The sequence below is a fragment of the Quercus robur genome, chromosome 8 (assembly GCF_932294415.1).
Source record: "Quercus robur chromosome 8, dhQueRobu3.1, whole genome shotgun sequence".
Lineage (NCBI taxonomy): Eukaryota > Viridiplantae > Streptophyta > Magnoliopsida > Fagales > Fagaceae > Quercus > Quercus robur.
In genome coordinates this window covers 22,596,354-22,617,020 of record NC_065541.1, presented here as the reverse complement: position 1 = coordinate 22,617,020, position 20,667 = coordinate 22,596,354, and the positions used below count along the sequence as shown (strand labels likewise).

At 31.1% G+C, this 20,667-nt stretch overlaps 1 long non-coding RNA gene and 1 pseudogene across 1 annotated transcript; one reads left to right on the top strand and one right to left on the bottom strand.

Moving 5' to 3' along the window:
* The window catches only part of LOC126695007 (probable leucine-rich repeat receptor-like serine/threonine-protein kinase At3g14840), a 37,670-nt pseudogene that overhangs the window by 8,036 nt on the left and 8,967 nt on the right, over positions 1-20,667 (top strand).
* Positions 8,493-11,433, bottom strand: LOC126695009 (uncharacterized). The gene is made up of 2 exons (XR_007645947.1): positions 11,158-11,433; positions 8,493-10,007 (listed from the first exon to the last, which is right to left on the bottom strand). It is a non-coding gene; the product is annotated as an uncharacterized LOC126695009 (long non-coding RNA).

Here is a 20,667-nt window from a genome sequence, read left to right as displayed (position 1 = left end):
TGAAGAAAAAATCCTAGCACAAATTTCAAGTACTCAAAATGATTTTTAGTAGAAAACATTTTTGGGAAAAACTGTTTATTTTCTAGTGTTTGGCTATGTTCATAAGAATGTTTTGGAACACAAATCCGATAATTGGCTTGTACGAAAAACCAAAAAACTTTCTATATATTTTTTATATGATATTAAATTACAACTTTGATTCACCACTTTAAAATATTAATACCTAACATATAAAATCATCCTAAAAATATGAAAATCAAAATGAAATAATTTAAAATTACACTAACAAGTACGTACAATCAAAATAAGAGTGCAATAATAAAATAATAAAATTAATAAAAACTATCAATTAAACTTCTTTATATATATACATATATATATACAAAATATGCTAAAATACAAAGTGCATCCTCTAAGTTTTACTGAAATATATTTCAGTTCTCTAACTTTACTTTCGTTCAATTGAGTCTTCTAAGTCTCAAAGTTATTTAATTTAGGCCTTTTATCCAATTTAGTTTAACAAATTTGTCATTAAGTATGCAATTAACTAATGAAAAAAAAATTTGAAAAAAAGTTCTTACGTAAAAAATCTATAAAATATTTTTATAAATATTTTATATTTTTATGTGAAAAAAAATATTTTTTAAGGGAAATTTTTTAACAAAATTGACAGAAGGCCTAAATTAAATCAATTTAAATTTTAGAGGACTCAATTGAGCGAAAGTAAAGTTAGAAAACTAAAATGAATTGCAACCAAACTTAGACAGTGCAATTTGCATTTTAGCTTACAAACTGCTATCAACTTTTAATTTTAGGTGAGATCCAAACTATGCATTCACCGAATTACACTTTTGCTTGCATAATTACAAAACACTTGAAACGTTCAAAGGAACGCTTGAAAATGTTTTTGCATGACTTAAAAAAATTTGGTAGCAATTGCCAAAGTTTTAAGTCATATTGTGATTGCTTTGAAGTTTTCCTGGGATATCTTGGTCATTTCCATGGTTTCATTTTTTTGTCATTTTAGGGGCATTTATGTCACATTCAAGATTTTAAAGATATTTAGTCATTTTGTTGGGGAGTGCATTGGTTGAGTTGAGAAATTCTTAACCAATTCATTACATGTGTGGAAACCAACCCAGCCAACATGGGTCGGGTTCAATTAGGTTGGGTCAGTAGGTTGTGTATATATATTTTATATATTTCATGCCTTGTAAAAAATTAGTCTTTCTTAATTATTTAAACTCTTTTTTTAATAAATTGTTACTATTCATATAATATACTTAGATTATATCAAATTCATCAAAATTAATTCTTATAATACCAAAAACTATAAATTTAAAATAATGATATTAAAATAAACTTATATAAATAGTGGATTAAATGGGTTAAAAAACTATCCACCTGAACCCTACCCAACCTAAGACTCAAAATAGAATTCAAACCTAACCCAACCTACTAACCTATGAAAACCAAGTCAAGGCCTCGAGCTTGGTCAGTTTTTTTAGGTTGGTGAGTTTAATGTACACCCCTAATTTTAAGTGTATATTTGTCATTATAGATGTTTCCAAAGTATTCTAGTCATTATAGAGGATTTTGATCATTTTGAAAGTTGAGTGGCATTTTGGATGTAATGATGGTATTTCGATTATTTTGGAAATATTGGTGGATATTTTGCCATTTTGAGGGTTTTAGAGGTGTTTTGGTTATTTTAAAGGCCTCATTGTAGTCAATTGGGGGTTTTGAGGGTATTTGTATTATTTTGGAGATTTTTAAGAATATTTCTATAAGTTTGGAGGTTTTGTGGTATTTTACCGGTGAAATTGATGAGTTGAGTAACGACCGCATAACAAAACTAACCATAGGTGATTAAAATAATACTTTTAAAACTACAAAGAGACAACATAAAATTAGTCCTAACCAATAACCACAAGCTGGTAAATTGTTATCAACCCTTAAAAATATTATAAAATTCCAACCCCCTTGTCCCTTTTTGGTATTGCCCTTGGTGGTAGGTGGCATCTTGGGACCACCCCAATAAATACCTCCTTATAGTTACCTAGCGTAGGTGGGGTGGGAGATTACACATATATGACAGAATAATCAAAGCCTTGAAAAGTTATGAACACCTATGTTAACAATAAAAGAAAACAGTAGGTGCTGTTTGTTTTGACATTAATAGTTTTTGGAAAATGAATAATTTAAAAAAAAGTTTTTTTATTCTAAAAAACTATCTCATTTTTCTATGTTTGGTAGCATTCTTAAAATGAGTTAGGAAAATATCATTTTACTTTCCTTATTAAGCTTGGCATAATGAGTTGTTTTTTTACACAAAGCTAAATAAAAGAAGGTGAAAATTACACTTTACTACCCTAAATTATACTCTTGATTACACTTTGTACCCTAAATTTTTCAAATACACGTTTTACACTCTAAACTATGGCTCTTGTTACATTTTTCACCCCTGACGTTAAATTTTCTGTTAACTTGGATGAAAAAATATGGCATCACATAAAAAGAACTAATCGTCATTCTTCTCAATGCTTTAAAAACAATAAATAAATTACATCTTACCACTCTAAACTATATTCTTGATTACACTTTGTATCCTAAATTTTGAATTTTCATCCAAGTTAATAGAAATCTTAACGACAGGGTGCAAAGTGTTACAAGGATCATAATTTAGGGAGCAAAACATGCTTTCGAAAAGTTTAGGGTGTAAAATGTAATATAGAGTATAGTTTAGGGTGGTAAAGTGTAAACTATTTCTTAACTTCTTTTCAAATTTCTGTAAAATTCTCTTTTCAAAAGTTTAACCATAGTTAGTATAAATATTGCCAATAAATTTAGAATAAAAAAGCAAAATTCTCCCACACCCATTGGAAAAAAAAATGAAGCAAAACTCGTATTTAATATTTTAAAATACACTTTAATTAAAATTTTAAAACAATGGATTTTAATTTAGGGAAGATAGTTTGGAAACCTGCCTCTAAGTAAATGGCATGTTAGTATACAATATTTTCAACATTAACTTAACAAAGTTTGGTTAAACGGATGTTAAAGGGGGGAAAATATTTTTCCCCTTAGGTAGGGCTATAAACGAGCAGTGCTCTGCCAAGTTATGCATGTTTGAAACTAGCTCAATAGTAAAAGTCAAAAGTTCAAACTTGGCTCAAGCTTGAGATAAGCCAAAAATAATGTTTGAGCTTTAACTCTTGGAAAAGCCAAGGAGTTTCAGCTTGGCTTAGCTTGACTTAATTAATTAGTCAAGCCAAGTTCAAGTTTAATATCAAACTCAAACTCAAATCAAGCTTTTGAGCTTGAGATCAGCAAAATTACATTATGAAATGCTTAAATATCTAGAAATCAAGTAAACAAAAAAAATAAGAAAATAGCATACTCATTTTTATCATGTTTTTGGTCCCACCTATGATTAGCCACCGTTTAAATTACAACTTTACATTATTAAACCCATCCATTCATTCTTACTTGTCTATAAGTACAATTGTTCAAAATAGAATTTTTACATCTATGAGATGGTGAAGAACTAAAAAAAGACTTGTTTCGTAACTGTTATGAATGAGAAATGACTAATATGTTTCATAACTTTACATTAAATGATAGATGACAAAAGACAATACGTGGCCCACTTAAATTTATTTATTTATTTTTAGAATATAACTAAATATAAAGTGGTGTTTGGTTAGTAGTGGAGTTTGTTTGTGACTTCCAGTTAGCTCAATTAGTAAGATCTCTGATGGTTGTATAAGACATTTGAGGTTCAATCTCCGCCTACACCAAAAACTGATTGGTGTTTTGGTCTGGTAATAAAAAACTATCATTAGAGCGGACGCCATAGGTTAAAACTCTTTTTAAAAAAAAAAGTAAAGAGAAAAATTGGTAGTGATCCTATATGGACCGCATCATTATTAAAATATGTAAATAATGATATGGCCCTTTTTTTTTTCTTTTTTTTCTTTTTTACTCAAAAAAGAAAAAAGAAAAAGGAAGGAACCAATGTATTGGTACGACTTCCTATCCAAAAAAAAGAGTACCGGTATGACTAAAACCAACCATATTTATTTGTGTCTTCTTTAATTGGTATGAATTTTTAATTTAATTTTTTTAAGGAAAAAAATAAAAATTAAAAGGAAAAACACATTTTTCTACTGCTGGAAATACAGAGTTCTGAAAGGACAAAATCTCACGGGCACTCTGCCACCAGAACTGGTGAACTTGCCGTATCTTGAACAAATGTAAGTACTAGTCAATATAATAAATAATTAACTTGCCTGTGTTTTTGTGATTTTCATCTCTTATTTATAATTTATGGCATCTCCTTATACAGTGACCTGACCCTTAACTACCTTAGCGGCACAATCCCTCAACAATGGGGCTCCTTCACAAGGCTTCTCAACATGTACTATCTCTCTCTCTGTCCCTGTGTGTGTGTGTTTTTTTTGTGACTTTCATATTGTTATTCATGGCTTCTCTTGTATTGCAGTTCTCTTCTTGGAAACCGGTTGACCGGTTCCATTCCCATAGAGCTTGGAAATATCTCCACTCTCAAAAGTTTGTGAGTTCTTACTCTTACTGCACTCCTCCACCATTTCACTCTGTTTCTATACAATGTATGATGCCCCCTTATTGATATTGAATTAGTTGAGTGGGTGTAGTGTGGATGTGTGATAAATCCCATGTTGGGGCAAATTTTGCCAAATAATATTATTTTGATAATAATGATTTAAATTGGTACTGTTTTGAAATCATTTGGGTATTTAGCAAAACCTGATTCTGAAGTGTTGAAAAACACAATAGCTTAAAATTCAGTCAAGTCAGCTGAAATCGTGTTTTGAAGACACAATTTTAAGTGTTGAAATTGTTTCTCTAAAACTTGATTTTATATTAGAGGCTAGATTCTCAAATAACTCCAAAACGGTACCAATTTAAATAAATAATATTTAAAAAGTATTGTTTGACAAAATTTCTCCTCATTTCAGGCATATACTAACTAGTCCTTTTAAAGTATATCGCAAATGTGGCCAGCATTTTCCTTGTATATTTTGTTATAAAGGAATTCCAATTTGTTATCAACAGGGTCCTTGAGTTCAATATGCTTTCTGGAAGTCTTCCTAAAGAGCTTGGGAACCTAATCAATATAGAAAGGCTAAGACCCTTCATTTGAATTACTATATTTTAAAACTTATTGCATTATACTTTCTTTTTTTCTTTTGGTTGGCCTCCCTCCCTGTAGTAAGATGTAAAAATGTCATTATGATCAAGCAAAATTGATTTACATTAATCTTTTTTTACTTGTATATATTGTATTGATGCATTTTTTTTTTTTTTTGACATAATGGCTTTTATCAATTGGTGTTGTTATTGTCATAGACACCTTACTTCAAACTCTTTTACTGGGGAGGTACCTGAAAAGTTTGCAGAGCTGATGACAATGAAAGAATTGTAAGCTTCGAGATAACCTTTTTTTTTTTAAAAAAAAAAAAAAAAAAAAAACTATCTTGAAGATTTTATGCGTCTATTTTACCTTCTAAATTCACATATTGCTCCTCCCCCCAATAATGCAGTCGGATTGGTGATAATAATTTTTCTGGAAAGATACCCGATTTTATTAAGAATTGGACAAAGCTTGAAAGACTGTGAGAATTTGACTTCTCTTTTTTATTTTTTTATTTTTTAAGAAAAGAATTGAACATGATGTATTATTTACTTATTAAATCAAAATTTTCTTAACAACAGGGCGATTCAAGCAAGTGGTTTGAACGGGCCGATTCCTTTCCAAATTTCTTTTTTGGAAAACTTAAAAGACTTGTCAGTGTGGCTTTATAATTCTGTAGCTATTAATTGTTTTATAGGCAACTGCATTTTTTTTTTTATATACTTTTTACTCCTATTCGAATTTCGATATCTAGGAGAATTAGTGACTTGAGAGGACCCGAAGCAAATTTTCCGCCAATTCATGATATGACAAAGATGAACAATCTGTGAGTTAGATACTTCAATTAAAAGTATGATTTTATTATTGTTATTATTTTGCAACTCAATATAAAATATTTGGTTTTGTTTCAGGATACTAAGGAGTTGCAATATTACTGGGCAACTACCTAACCTTGAGAAGATGATTAATCTGGAAACCTTGTCAGTATATAATTCTTTTTTACTTTCTGGTTTGCTGTACATTTTTTTTTGATGTCACGAAAGTTTAAAGAAAGCACACATGATACTCTCTTTAATGGAATAGAAACTAAATTGTTAGTTTTTGGTAGTAAACCTCGAATCCACTAACGGTTTCCCTGAATTCACAAGGAGATAACTGGAATCTACTATAGAAATAATTTGACAAAAGTTTGTATTTTATTGATATTAATCTGAAAAACTGAATTATCTTCTTTGGAGGCTACAATGTGTTTAAATAACAAATAGAAAACCTATGATGGCTACGAAAGCATATAAAACCCTAATTTGACTAAAAAAATCATTAAAAACATCTAAAACAAGAAAATAAATTACCTAAACCTAAAATAACAAAAATTACATAAAAAAACTAAAGTTAAATAATTACAAATATTAAATATTAAACCGTGTCCTACATCAAACCCCTCCACTTGAAACAAACTCGTCCTCAAGTTGATGGTTGAAATTTGTAATCTTCCGCTCCAAATAAACAAATACTTTAAATGCTTTAATGACTTGATTCGGTTTTGAAACTTGAATTCTTCATAAAGTGTAGCATAAAATTTATTCTCATCTACCTTCAATTATCTGCAACATCAATTAACAAAGGAGTAATAATAAAATTAAAATTTTCTACTCCAAGAAAATCAACATATTGTGTAGTCATCTTCAACAAATCAACCGAAACCTGAGGATTGTGAGTTGTGGACTCATCCTTATATTTAACCTCAATTGGATCTTCCACAATGTTCTCAACAATTTCCATCTCTTGATTTCTGTCATTATCCACAATCCGCTCAACCTTCTTTTCTTTGACCTCTTCATCAAGTTTTTGGTAAGTGGTATCTTTAATCTTCAATCTTCAATTTAATAACTTGTTGCAATTCTTGATCTTTTTTAACCATTTCAAAATTTTATTTAGAAATAGGTTGCTTCTTCTCAACCCTCAAACCCTTTCCTTTACTTGACACATGGACTTGACTGTGATAATTTTAGTTTTGTGGTTGACCTTCCATGTTTTGAACATATTGCGTTTCATATGAATATACTAATTTATAATCAACACTCGTATAATCTAGGATATCATAATAGTCATTAGGAAACCATAAATCAATTAATACCCTTTGCATTCTTTGCCAAGAGCAGATTGGATGCTTACTTCGTCGCTTTCTATAGATTTGAATACCTTCCCACCATTCCTCTGCTTTATTGTCCAATTTATTAGAGGCTAGCTTCACCTTTTCTTTATCACAAATCTTCCAAAAATTAAAATACTCTTCCAAATTAAGAAGCCAGTCAATGAAATCCAACTTATACATTTCTCCATCAAAGAATGGAATTTCCTTGTAGTTAGGAGTGTGTTGTTGAATATATCGATCATTGTTGTTCAGATATGATTTCCTAGCAAGAAGAGTAGCAATCATTTGCTTGATTTCGCCTATAACTTGCTGACTCTTTTCACGAAATTTATTATTCTCATAACGAGCCTCTTTATGAAACTCGAGGAACTCAATCCTAGTGACTAGTGAGGACTGGGTTGTTGATGTTGTCATCGCTGTCAATGTTGTGGTGGTCACCGTCTCGCCGGTTAGCCATTAGACTAGGGTATGTCAAGGCTTTAATACCAACTGATGTCGCGGAAACTTGAAGAAAGCTCACATGATGCTTTCTTAAATGGAATAGAAACTAAACTGTTAGTTTTTGATAGTAAACCTCGAATTTACGAGGGGTTTTCCTGAATCCACAAGGAGATGATTAGAATCCACCAAAGAAAGAATTTGACAAAAGTCTATATTTTATTGATAATAATCTGAAAAACTGAATTGCCTTTGGAGGCTACAATGCGTTTGAATAACAAATAGAAAACCTAGGGTGGCTAGAAACCCTAAGGTGGCTTGCAAACCCTAAGACGGCTACAAAAACATATAAAACTCTGATTTGACTAAAAAAACACTAAAAACACTTAAAACAAGAAAAAAAATTACCTAAACCTAAAATAACAAAATTTACATAAAAATACTAAAGTTAAATAATTACAAATATTAAATATTAAACCATGTTCTACATCGTTTTTCCTACTAAGTTAAGGGTTATTGTCACGCCCCAAACCCGATACTCAGATTTGTGACCATGACCGACATGCTAATATCAAGCCTAAACCTGATATTAACAAGAACCAACTTAAACTTTTACAAAACTTTTACCGAAAGCTTTCCTTTTCTTTTCAATCCTTGTTTCTTTACTTAAATTATATAACCTTTGACTTGACATTCAGAGCATCTACATCGTACTCCAAAGAATAACATAATCCACCAATCATTTAATTTCCATACTTTTACATAATACATAGCTTGATACTTTAAGGTATACACAACTTTCATTTGATCCTAAAATACACAATACTACAAAGCTAAACATAAAATTGCTAATTTAGGATTTATACATATCAAACTAAAACCAGCTCCTTCCAAAACTCGACTAAGGCTCCCTCTGCTCCAAAATAAAAACCTGCTAACTGAAAGAGTGGAAGGGGTGAGCTACACAGCTCAGTAAAGGTAAGATATATGAGAATTCAATAAGGATGCATGTAAATCATTTCATTTTATGATTATTCAGATAGGAGAACATCTTTTCATGTTTAGTATTTTATACTATTTATGATAATAGCTTATACGCTCTTCGTAGGAAAATAATTGTTCTCCTTTTGCTTATCAGATTGATATTACCAAAACCTTTCGGATTAAACTTCTATCATTTTCTACAAAGTCACCACATATATTCTCATTACAAAATAATCATTTTAACGTAAATCAATTATTCGGCAACTTTGTATTAAACTAGAAACATCTTGACCCAATAAGAAAACCTTTCTTTATAAACCTCTTCTCATAGAATACTATAACTTTCATGATCAGAAAACTTAGCGTTTCATAAAAACAGATATCTGATACTTTTAAACATAAACTTGTACTTTTATCAGAAACTTTACTTTTATAGCATAACGGAACTTCAGAAACTTTTATCTTTAATGAACAGCTTTTCTTTTCATTAGAAACTTCTTCTTGCCATGAGAGCTTTCACTTTTCACAATGCATTTAAACAAAATAATTCTCTCATGATTAATAACATAACATAGCTGTTCATATCATATTGGTTAGTCCATATCTGATAAGCTGTACAGAGAAGGCCTCATCACATTTGGGTGCCCCCATGTGTATGATATTGTCCCCTTTGGGAGGCCTGATGGCACATCCCCTCCAGGTTTTGTTCCTCCCCGCCGTCCGTACACATTGGGGAGAAGGCCTTAGTCAGATTAGAGTTACGGGCAACCCCATTTCCTCTACTTTAAATGGCCTAGAGTTACGGGCAGCCCCATTTCCTCTACTTTAATTGGCCAAACAGATAACATATTTCCATGGAAAGCCAATAATTAACCCCTACTGGCTGAGTTCAAATTATCAGAGGACATAACCCGAAAACATTTCATACTCTACATCATACTGAAATTTCTTATTTTGCATAACATTTCATAATAATAGCATTTCCATTCTTTTCATTAAACATTATGTTCGTGGAATCAATAATAGCATCAATATGCTTAAATCATATACGTAAGTTTTTCGAAAGCTCACGAACATATCTTTGTCAGAATAATGATTACATGCTATATCTCTAATCAAAAACATTTTAATGCATAATATACTTTAAAATAACCTCATGACTTATCAAATGCCCATATAACTTATCCCTTACCTGAAAGCAGAGGAACCGAGAGCCTACAGTCGACGGAGCTTAAACTTGGATACTGGTAACACCTAAACCATAAATCAAAACTTATTACTATCCATAATTCTTTACCATAAACTTCACATTCATCTCAAAGCCTATTTCTTAGAATTAAGGAAATCCTAATCTCACCTCAACGAGGTTCCCACAAACAAAAAATACATTCATCAACAAGTACAAAATCCTAGAGAAACCAACATTCTTATATTAATCCCATATCTCTAAAAGAGCTAACTTTATTTCAAAAGGTGCTTTAAGGTTAAGGCAATAATGCATGCATAAATATAAAATCTTTTAAGCATGATCATGTAACTATATAGATTCATATGATAACATACAACACGTCGGGCAAAACAACTTCATACATACAACTATCCCATGGTTTACAACCCCTTCCTTTGGGTACTAAACCTCAAAACAAGTTACACAAAATTAATCTATGATCGAAACATACCAAAAGATGAGCATATCAAATAATAGCTCAAAACATTCACCCTAACTTGATAATTAAATCCACAAAGTTAGGCATGTCCCTTACTATTCACTGTTCTATTCCAGCAGCATAGGCTCCATTTGTAAAATACAAACGGGCTACTCAAACATATCCAATTGTCATGAAATTTTACATAACTACTCCTCTGTATGTCCAGTATAAACCATAAAAATTTCGGAGTCAAAGCATATACCCATGATTTACTAAAAATCACACAAGGCGGCATACTCAAATCTGCCCTGACAGAATTTCTTGCAACTTATAAATTAAACCATTATTTTTATATTAATCCAAATGCTGTGAGACCAATTCGATAACAACCACAAGTGTCTTAGGTTTCATAGGAATTATCCCTAGCGTCCAAATTCACTATATACAATTTAATACATAATTTAACATGCATGAACACAGAATCTGTCACAGTGACAGCTTCAATACATATTCTTACAAAATCATCAACAAATAGCAATAGTCCTTAATTTCACTTGGGTATTTTTATACCTATAATTAGCATACTAAAATATGTTATTAAACATTAAATAAACCATAATATCATCAAACCTTCAAATCACTAAAACAGAATCACCAATTCAACTTCCAAAAACAGAGCAGAGAACAAAGAGGGAAAGTAAGCAAACAATTATACTATCCAAATACACAAAATCAGATGAAGTTTAATTACTTACCCACACACTTTGATGATGAAACCTTAAGGCTAATTGTTTAATTTCTTCTTTAAAGAAACTAGAATTTTTTGGTAAGGAAGGAAGGGAGAGATGTTGCCGTGTAAGGAGGGAAGAAGAAAGAACAAAGAAAGGGGAAATAGAGAAAGAAGAAAAGCAGCTGCTGGACTTCAGGAGCAGCCAAGAAAATCAGAAAAGTAAGAAGACTTTTGGGGCTTGGATACGTGTATGGCTAGGGAAAAACAAATATCTCACCCATTTTTTCCAATTTTCTTGCATTCACACTTATATATATATATATAAAATCTTTGCATTCACGCTTACTTTTCTACCAAAATAATTCCTTGCATTCACACTTACTTTTCTACAAAAATAATATCACTTTGCATATATATATATATATATATATATCTCACAACTTAACCACCTAATATAGTTTTGTACATGCTAAATATATTTTATAATACAAATAGTCATTTCAATTATTTATAATCTTTACAAATTCTTATTCAATAACATTATAAAATAATATGTTCATTAAACACTTTGTAAGTAAGTGGCTTAAAATATTAATCATACTTAACCACTTAAACATATAGTTTAATTATAAAAAATTGGATTGGGGTGTTACAGTTATGGCTAAATCAAATTATTGATTCTGCATTTTGGCTGTCTGATGGTAGCAATTATCCAAAAGTTTACATGTGTGTGTGCATGTGTGCTCGCACACTTGCAGACAGTTTTAAGTTTTAACTACCAATCATGGATATACATGAATGTATGGTAGCATAAGTACCAAGACATCTATATATACGCTGATGGACTATAAATCATTAAATCCAAATGTCTTTTTCCTTTTTATTCCTTCTCAGAAAAGAGTACTAATTTTTTAGAAGAATAAGGAAAAAGTGAATCTGGTGATTAACCAGTCAGGACTCAGAGGTTATGAAAATGAAGAGAAAGGCTTCTGTGGTAAAATTATATCAGGAACCCACAAGAAGTGACATCCTTGAGAATTGAAATAAAATTTTTCTTTAACTTAATATTAAAAAAAGAAAAAGAGTTGTATCTTAAAACTTTTCAGTTTCCTTTACTTCTGGAGCATTGCCATGTAAGCAAATGATATCTGAATGGCGAATGCCCATGTGGAACACAAGCGCACGGTTTTCTGTGTGTGTGTAAGTGAAGTGCATGTTTTGTGTCTCATTCCATTTCAAATGAATTAGATGCTTGATACAAGTATGTTTACTCAATAGATATTGTTGGTACATATTTTGTGAAATGATATGCATGAGGAGGAAAATGAAAATTTTGAAAAGCCATTTTGGCTCAAAGTTACCACTGCACATAAATCAAGTTCATTTTTATTTTCGGCTTCCTTGAAAGAAAAAAGAAGAATTTTTTGTTCTCATTTATTTAAAAACCAAATCATGCTCAAGTCTATGGTAGGATTCCACCCTCCACCCAGCTTGCTTGAAAAAAGAAAAAGAAAAAAGAGAGATAAAAATGTTTATGTTCATTTATTTAATAACCTAATCAAGTACAAGTCTCCAGTAGATATTTGTTTATGAGATAGTTATGTTAAATTAATAAATAGTCTTTTAGTGTGTGTTTTTAATTTTTTTTTTTAACGTTTCTTTGCATTGCAAACTTATGTTATTTGCATATTACAATTTTTTGAGTAAATGATTTGGATCTTTTTTTTTTTTCCTATTTTGGGAGAGTTTTCTGTTTCACTAAAATTTGATTATATATAAGTTCTCTTGCAGAGACCTCAGCTTTAACAAACTAACTGGAGGAATTCCAGAAAGCTATGATCTTCTAACAAAGTTGGATTTCATGTAAGCATTTTGACTGCAGATGTAGATTTCCTTGCACCGAAGTAAACGCAGCTGTCTAAGGGGTTATGTGAAAATGTTTGATTTTGTTCCATTCTGAACATACCAAGTAGCTACGGTTAATAATAACAAAGGACTAATCCAATAGGCAGATCAACTTGTCAACATTACAAGCCACTATATCAATTTGATTAATTGAACAAATCCAAAATTTTGGCCTTAAAACATCTCGAGTAAGCTAAACAAGTCAAGTAATGATAACCTTTTTTGCATTAAATTAAAATGCAAGATGAATTTTAGGCCTAAAGTTGGCTAGTGTGTGCCTAATCAAATATGCTTGAAGAATAGAGTTATCAAAAAGCCTTTAGAGTAAAATCTGGCCATCCATAAATGATTATTGAAGGGTTTTTTTTTTTTTTTTTTTTTTGGTGAGAAAGGATTATTGAAGTTAAATGTAAACCATTCTTGAGGTTCAAGTGATAGCCTAATAGTAATGACATCCTTTATGGTGCCTTATGTCCATGGGTTAGACCCCCTCCCCATTTTCCCACTATCATCTACCTATATAAAATAAAATAAAAAAATTAAATGTAGACCCTCTTTATTGTCTTCTGAGTCAGAGTTCCTCTGTCATATAGTGGATGTAATTGACAGTCAGTCCTACTTCTATTGAATAGAGGTGGGGTCCCCTTTTCTTTTTCCTCCAATTCACAGCTGTTAATATATGTTCCAAAAGCATGAGAACGTGTACATGCGTGTGTTTGTATTTCAAGTTAGCCATTTCACTGAGCTCAAAATTTGTGTCACTAGCAAGTCATATCAATGTGCCGTGTAATGCACAAAACTACATAAGTTGTTCTGAATCTTTTAGATTGAATTTGTTCAGGTATCTAACTGGAAACCTGCTAAGTGGATCAGTACCTCTTTGGATATTGCTAAAGAAACACATAAGCATGTAAGCTTCCCATCCAAATTAATGTGAACGAGTTTGTATCATATGCATTAATTCGTTAAAGGGTAAATCATTAAAATGCATGCATTATTTGTTCCCCTTTACTTTGCTAACTCTTGTGGAGAATGTCTTGTATAATGTAGGCAATCTAGGTTTTACTGTACTCTCAACATCTTTTGATGACCACTGGTATTAAGTAGTTATTTGCATGTTTGGATATAATTTCTTCCATCTCATTTGTTGTGGATGGTTATATATAAAGGAAATTATTTTGCAATGAATATTGTTTCTTTAAAGGTTTTTTCTTTTTTGAGGGAATGTTTCTTTAAAGGTTAATTTACAAAACCATCTTGGATAGTTAATGTAATGCCCCAAATCAAAAATAATAAAAATCTATTCAATCTAAATAATCCATGAAAATATTAAACAAATGCAACCAGCAATCTAAAATCTCATCACAATTGTTGGAGCTTTAATCCCATAAAAAATAAAACATCCTCAAAAATAATTCTCAATTACAATATTTAATACCATTAAAAATAATAATAACAAAATTCTCAGTTGCACAAAATAAATTGTAATTGTTGTCTTCCAAGAACCTCTACTCCAATGATGCCTCTAATGTTTCTGTAGGGGTGGGGCGGGTGAGGCAACTCAATAAGTGAAATTCACTAACATTGGGGTATGTGAATGAACCTTTTAAATGAATAATCCATACAACAAAGTTATAGATTGCAAACCATCTATATTTTAGCATTAAATATCTCATATAAAAATATTATTATATTGTGAATCATCATGATATACCAACACTATCATATAAACAATCCTCTTGCCTTTTTTTGTGGTCAATGTTTACGTCCTGTGACAAGGTTGTGTGATCCATTTTTTGGGACTAGAACACCCTTTTCATCCCCTTTCTGGGCGATTCCTTTGGAACCTAAAAGTGCACTCTCTTGTTAAGGAGCTTTTTTTTTTTTTTTTTTTTTTTTTTTTTTTTTTTTAATATCCTCAATGGTTTACTGTCTTGCTAAGGAGCTACCAAAAGTGCATTGTCCCTTTTCTAGGACCGTCTCTTGCTATGGATTAGCTACAGTATGATTATCTCTTGCTAAGGACTAAATACAATACTGAGCTTTTAATCACATTTGGTTCAAATCAATTTTCAAAGTGCTCACAACAAATAAGCTTCTCATCATATAAACTTAAAATATCATTTGCCTTATCTATATGTACATATTTAAATATGTCAAAGTTTTCATACAATATCCACATCAAATATTTATAGAATGTAACAAATATTTCTTTGTTATAAAAATAGTTTGATAGTCAAAACTATTTTTGGGGAAACCCCCAAATTAGTAAACAACACTTACCTCTTTATTTGCAAAATGAAATCAACCACCCTTAAGTAACTATAAATCCATAGAATTTTTTAGAACCTAGCAACACCGGTCCATCAATTTACACAAATTTACCACTTAAAAACCTGTTTTCATGCTTAAATAGTATAACTCTAGACAACACTAATATTTCCAAAATTCCAAAAATTTTCATTTATTTACTTACTGTCCAGTTCACTTTCAGCTTTGATCTAGTTGTTCTATTTCACAAATTTTCACTATCTATCAATTGGTGTGAATGTACAGCAACTCTATGGAACTCTAGCATGTCATTATGTGTCTAGCCATCATATAATCTACTACTATTCCTTATAGTATGTTCGTAATTGATCAATCTAATAGCCTATGGAGGACCATTCAATGACATATGGCTATATACACTTTGTCAAGTCTAATATAATAACAAAGATAAAATTTAGCTACAAAATTGGTTATAGCTTTAAGTTACAACCTTACTTAATATCTTTTTATTGGAGATGAATTTTGATAAATTCATCATTGGATTACATCTTCTTATATCCTCTATGATTGCAAAATTTCTAGAAAATTAAAGATCAATAACTATGTTATTAATAAATTGTTTAAATTACAAGTTTTTGTAATTTAAAATTATGCATAAAATATAAGATTATAGATCATATAGTAAAGAATATTTAATTGACACAAAATTTGATATGTGTATTGAGAACGTAAAGAACATGCAATTTAACGGTTGGATTTTTAAACTATTTAGTAATGTTTATTTTATTAAGTAATATTGTAAATTTAAGTTACAACCAATTTTGTAGCTAGACTTTGTCCTAATAACAATCATAGGACACATTTTCCCTTTAACATACTTACAAGATTAGATTGATAAAGCCAATGCCTATTTCTCTATTAGCTACCAAAATGATAAATGTACAGACCCAAGTCTTCTATAATCGTGGGGACAAGAATACTATTAGACCTTGAATAATTCCAACTTTCCAAGATTACGGTAGAAACAAAACCAAACATTGAGGGGATTACTTGAAATTCCAGAAGAAAATAACATAAATCGTGTGGTGTTGCTAAAAGAGGGGAAACCTCTTATTTATGTACACAAAGCTCAAGGATAAAAGGTTAGGGCTTTTAAGCTTATCAAGGCTCATATATTTACTTATGCTATTTCTCTTGGGCCTCTTGTTCCACAATAATTATCTTATTTAAATATCTTAGACCCAAATCAATTAAATCCATTTAATTATGGGCCTCATCTTTTATTTATATGTATATGAAATAAATTAGAATAAAATCATGGGGTGTTATAGTTAATCAATTGCAGCATAAAAATATATTAAATAGTGGAGAGTTCATAGGAAACATGTTGCCTATACCTATACACTTCCCTAGCATTTTGCAGAACTCATAAAAGTATTGTGGGGATTCCAAAAGTTTCTAAATGTTTCCTACTCTCCATAGTCTTCAGCTATCGTATATTCATTCAAAAAAAAAAAAAAAAAAAAAGAATCATATATTCGATAAAATTTTAATCACTTAATCGCTTGAGGAGCCTATCACTTCAAAAGCCTAATCTTCTACTTCTATGTGATCTTATCCTTTGCACTGACGCACATAAATTATCTAATGCCACGCAATCCGCCCATTCATCATCCAAGAATCTAACTTGATGAGCCGTATCACTAATCTCCAGCTATCGTATTATATATCCTTTTTAACTTCAAATTTTAAATTTTAGTATCTTTGTATAGTTCATAGTTTAACATGAAGGAAAGAATCTCCTTATTTTAGGTTAGCTCTTATGATCTCGATATTTGCATATGGGGTTGGTTATCTACATTATTAAAAAACACAAAGGTATATTGGGCTTAGGTAATGTAATGGCAAGCATCTTTCCCATATAAGAGTGGTTTAGCTTATATGTGGGAGTTTGGATGAAAGCTTTATCTCCTAAAATATGTAGGATTGGGTTTCACAGTATTAAAAATGAAATATATTACCCCTTCCATACATGTTATCAATTATCCTGTGTAAATAAAAGTTTATTATTCATGCTTCATTTTTTTAGATAATGAATTATATCATAACTTTTATGTGCAGTGACCTTTCATATAACAACTTTTCCAATGGAAGCTTAGTTTGCAACAGTCAAGACGTGTAAGAATGCTTTTGTCTGTGTGAGTGTGATCTTTTATTTACTAGCTAAGCTTTGGACTTGGTGATATTTTATGTAGGAACTTGTTTACAGCCTCTTCAAATGGGAGTGACACGTAAGTTTTTAAGTTCACCTTTGAAAGCATGTATTACAAAGTTTTTTTGATATTAACTTTCTGGTATATTGTCTTGATTCTTTTTTTTTTTTTTGGGTTGATAATCTTCAATGTAATATTGTCTTGATTCATGTAACATATATTTAATCACAATGTAATATTGCTGACTTGCTTTGGTACCTGGATTGCCTTATCAGTGGAGATATTTCGTGTCTGAGAAGCTCTTGTCCAGAAAGTAAGTTCTTGTATAAAATTGATTTAGTATAAAATTCTTCAAGATTGTTATGGTCATGTTTGCTTTGGTTCAGATCTGTACCGGTTCCCCAAATATATCCTGAAGGGATTTTTCTCACGCTTTGTAACCGTACTAATTAATGAATCTGTTTTAAGAGATCCTACTTTACATCTAAATTTTAAAATTCTAGTATGCTACACAATTTTGCGGTTGTTAAATCATTTTACAGTTTCAAGTCTTTCTTACAGACGTGCAGTCTTTAACGTGACTGGGCACTAACCGTGTTTTAATTTTTTTGTGTTTGGAATTGAGGGCCCCTCCCTTGCTTGTGGCCCCCAAGATTGGAAATTTATTGTAAATGCTTCCAAATTTATGAATCTTTCTCATCTAATTTATGTCTTACTAATCGTATTAATTTTTAATAAATCTTCCAAATTTGATCTTTCTGAAGTCTGCAGAATAATGCTATTGCACTGGGATCGAACTTTTGTTGTTTGGATCCATTTGTAGCCTTTATGTAGTTGTCGGGCTATCTAAACAGTGCCATAAGTCTCATTGGATATATTAACACATGAGGGCACCCTCCTAATAGTAATAAACACAAGAATGAGCAGTGTCCGTGAATGACTGTCTCATTTGGCTTGATTCTGCACCAAATGAAACTGTCCCATCGCACACTCCTCCCCCCATCACCCCCCGCCCCCCAAAAAAGGAAAAATAATATTTTTCCTTACATAATTTGCATTAATATTAATTTAAATATGTTTAAAATGTTCAGCTGTTACTAATCCATTTTTCCTATTTCCCCGGTTGTCAACTTCCTCCGTATAAATTGTGGTGGACCAGAAGTAACTATAAATGGAAATACATATGATGATGATACTACAGAACCAGTTGGAGCTTCAAAATTCCTCAAGAAAAGAAATTGGGCATATAGCAGCACTGGTAACTTCATGGATGATGGCCAAACAACAGACAAATATATTTTGGAAAATTCCTCCAAACTCTCTATGGCTAATCCTGAACTATACATGAATGCACGCCTTTCTCCTCTGTCTCTTACTTATTATGCTTTTTGTTTGGGAGCTGGAACTTACAAAATAAACCTCCATTTTGCGGAGATAAAGTTCACCAATGATACTACATATAGCAGCTTGGGAAGGCGTGTATTTGATATTTATATTCAGGTATCTAATGACATTATGATCTGACCTTCATCAACCAAAGTTCTTATGTTTATAGCTTGTTACTAGCTGGTCACTAACATGTTTAGAATATTGAAGGGAGAGCTAGTGGAGAAGGATTTCAATATTGCAGGTGAAGCTGGTGGAGTTGGCATGGAAGTCATAAAACATTATCTTGCAGTTGTGAATAATAACACCTTAGAGATCCGTTTTTATTGGGCCGGGAAGGGTACAACTAGCATCCCTGATAGAGGAGTCTATGGTCCTCTTATTTCGGCAATTTCTGTTCATCCTGGTAGGTTTAGACCTTGCATTAGCTTCTTGTAATCAATTTTGGACTCTAGGTAATAGACCATATATTAACTTGCAAATCCATGTTTATCTTCATTCTATAAATTCAACATTGTCAAGAAATTCTTTTAGGGTAATGCCCTAGGATCTACAATCTACTCATTTATTTAACTATGTGACTAAAGTCTTTTGGGTTTTGGCTTTTCAATCAGGAATTTTTTTTTTTTTTTTTTTTTTTTTTTTTGGGTCAAATTTTATTAGTTTGATATAAAGGACCCTAGAATGTGTCTAAATTAGTAATGCATTCCTTCATCAGTATGTGGGTACAAATGCCACAGAATTCAGATGGAGTGGATTTTATTTTTATTTTGTTTCATAAAATCTCTACTGGATTCAGGACAAATTAAGCTGATAATTGTCCTTGTGTTTTGAAAAACAGTCATGTTCATTTAAATTTAGAATTTGAGAAAATAGTGAGTCTTGATTATTTCTTCATCGAAGTGGTTGTAATGGTTTTGATGGTTTTTTGTGTTCCTTTATGCATTACATGATTGGCTGGATAATGATTTTACCCCCTTTCTGAAATCTAATATTATATCTTTTGAACTATTTCTTCAAATAGACTCTACAAATGGCAGCGGTGTATCAGTAAGAGTAGTAGTTGGAATAGTGGCTGTAGGAGCATTTGTTCTATTTCTGGTTCTGGGTATCCTCTGGTGGAAAGGCTGTCTAGGACAGAAGAGCAGAATGGGACAAGGTATTTAGTATTGTAAATGAATATTGATCTGTTCCTAAGGAAAACTTATATGTTCAGTGAATTGGATTTTGCATTGGAGCTTTTTTGCATGTGTATATATGTCCCTGATTCGCATGCTTGTAGAATGACTTGAACTATTCAAAACATGATAAAAATGATTAAATATTTACTATTTTATGCTGCTACGATACATCATTTTGCCTGAATGCCTGTCGTAGGAATTGACTGCATATGGGTGTTTTAGAACTTTTGATTTATATCATCTGCTCAAATGTTTTGTCAAATTCTTAAAAAAGTGTACAAATTTTCAATTTTCCTAGATATAATTCATATTTTAATTTGATTCTTCTACAGATCTAAAGGGTTTAGACTTGCAAACTGGTTCGTTTACCTTGAGGCAAATCAGAGCTGCCACCAACAACTTTGATGTTTCCAATAAAGTTGGAGAAGGTGGTTTTGGTTCTGTTTATAAGGTATTTAACACTAAATTTACCATTGATATATTCTATTTGAACTTTCATTATTGAGTTTTGACTCAAAAATAAATCTATCCTAGTTGCAGTTTCTTCCTTCTAATAGATGTTAGAAATTTTGTTCTCAC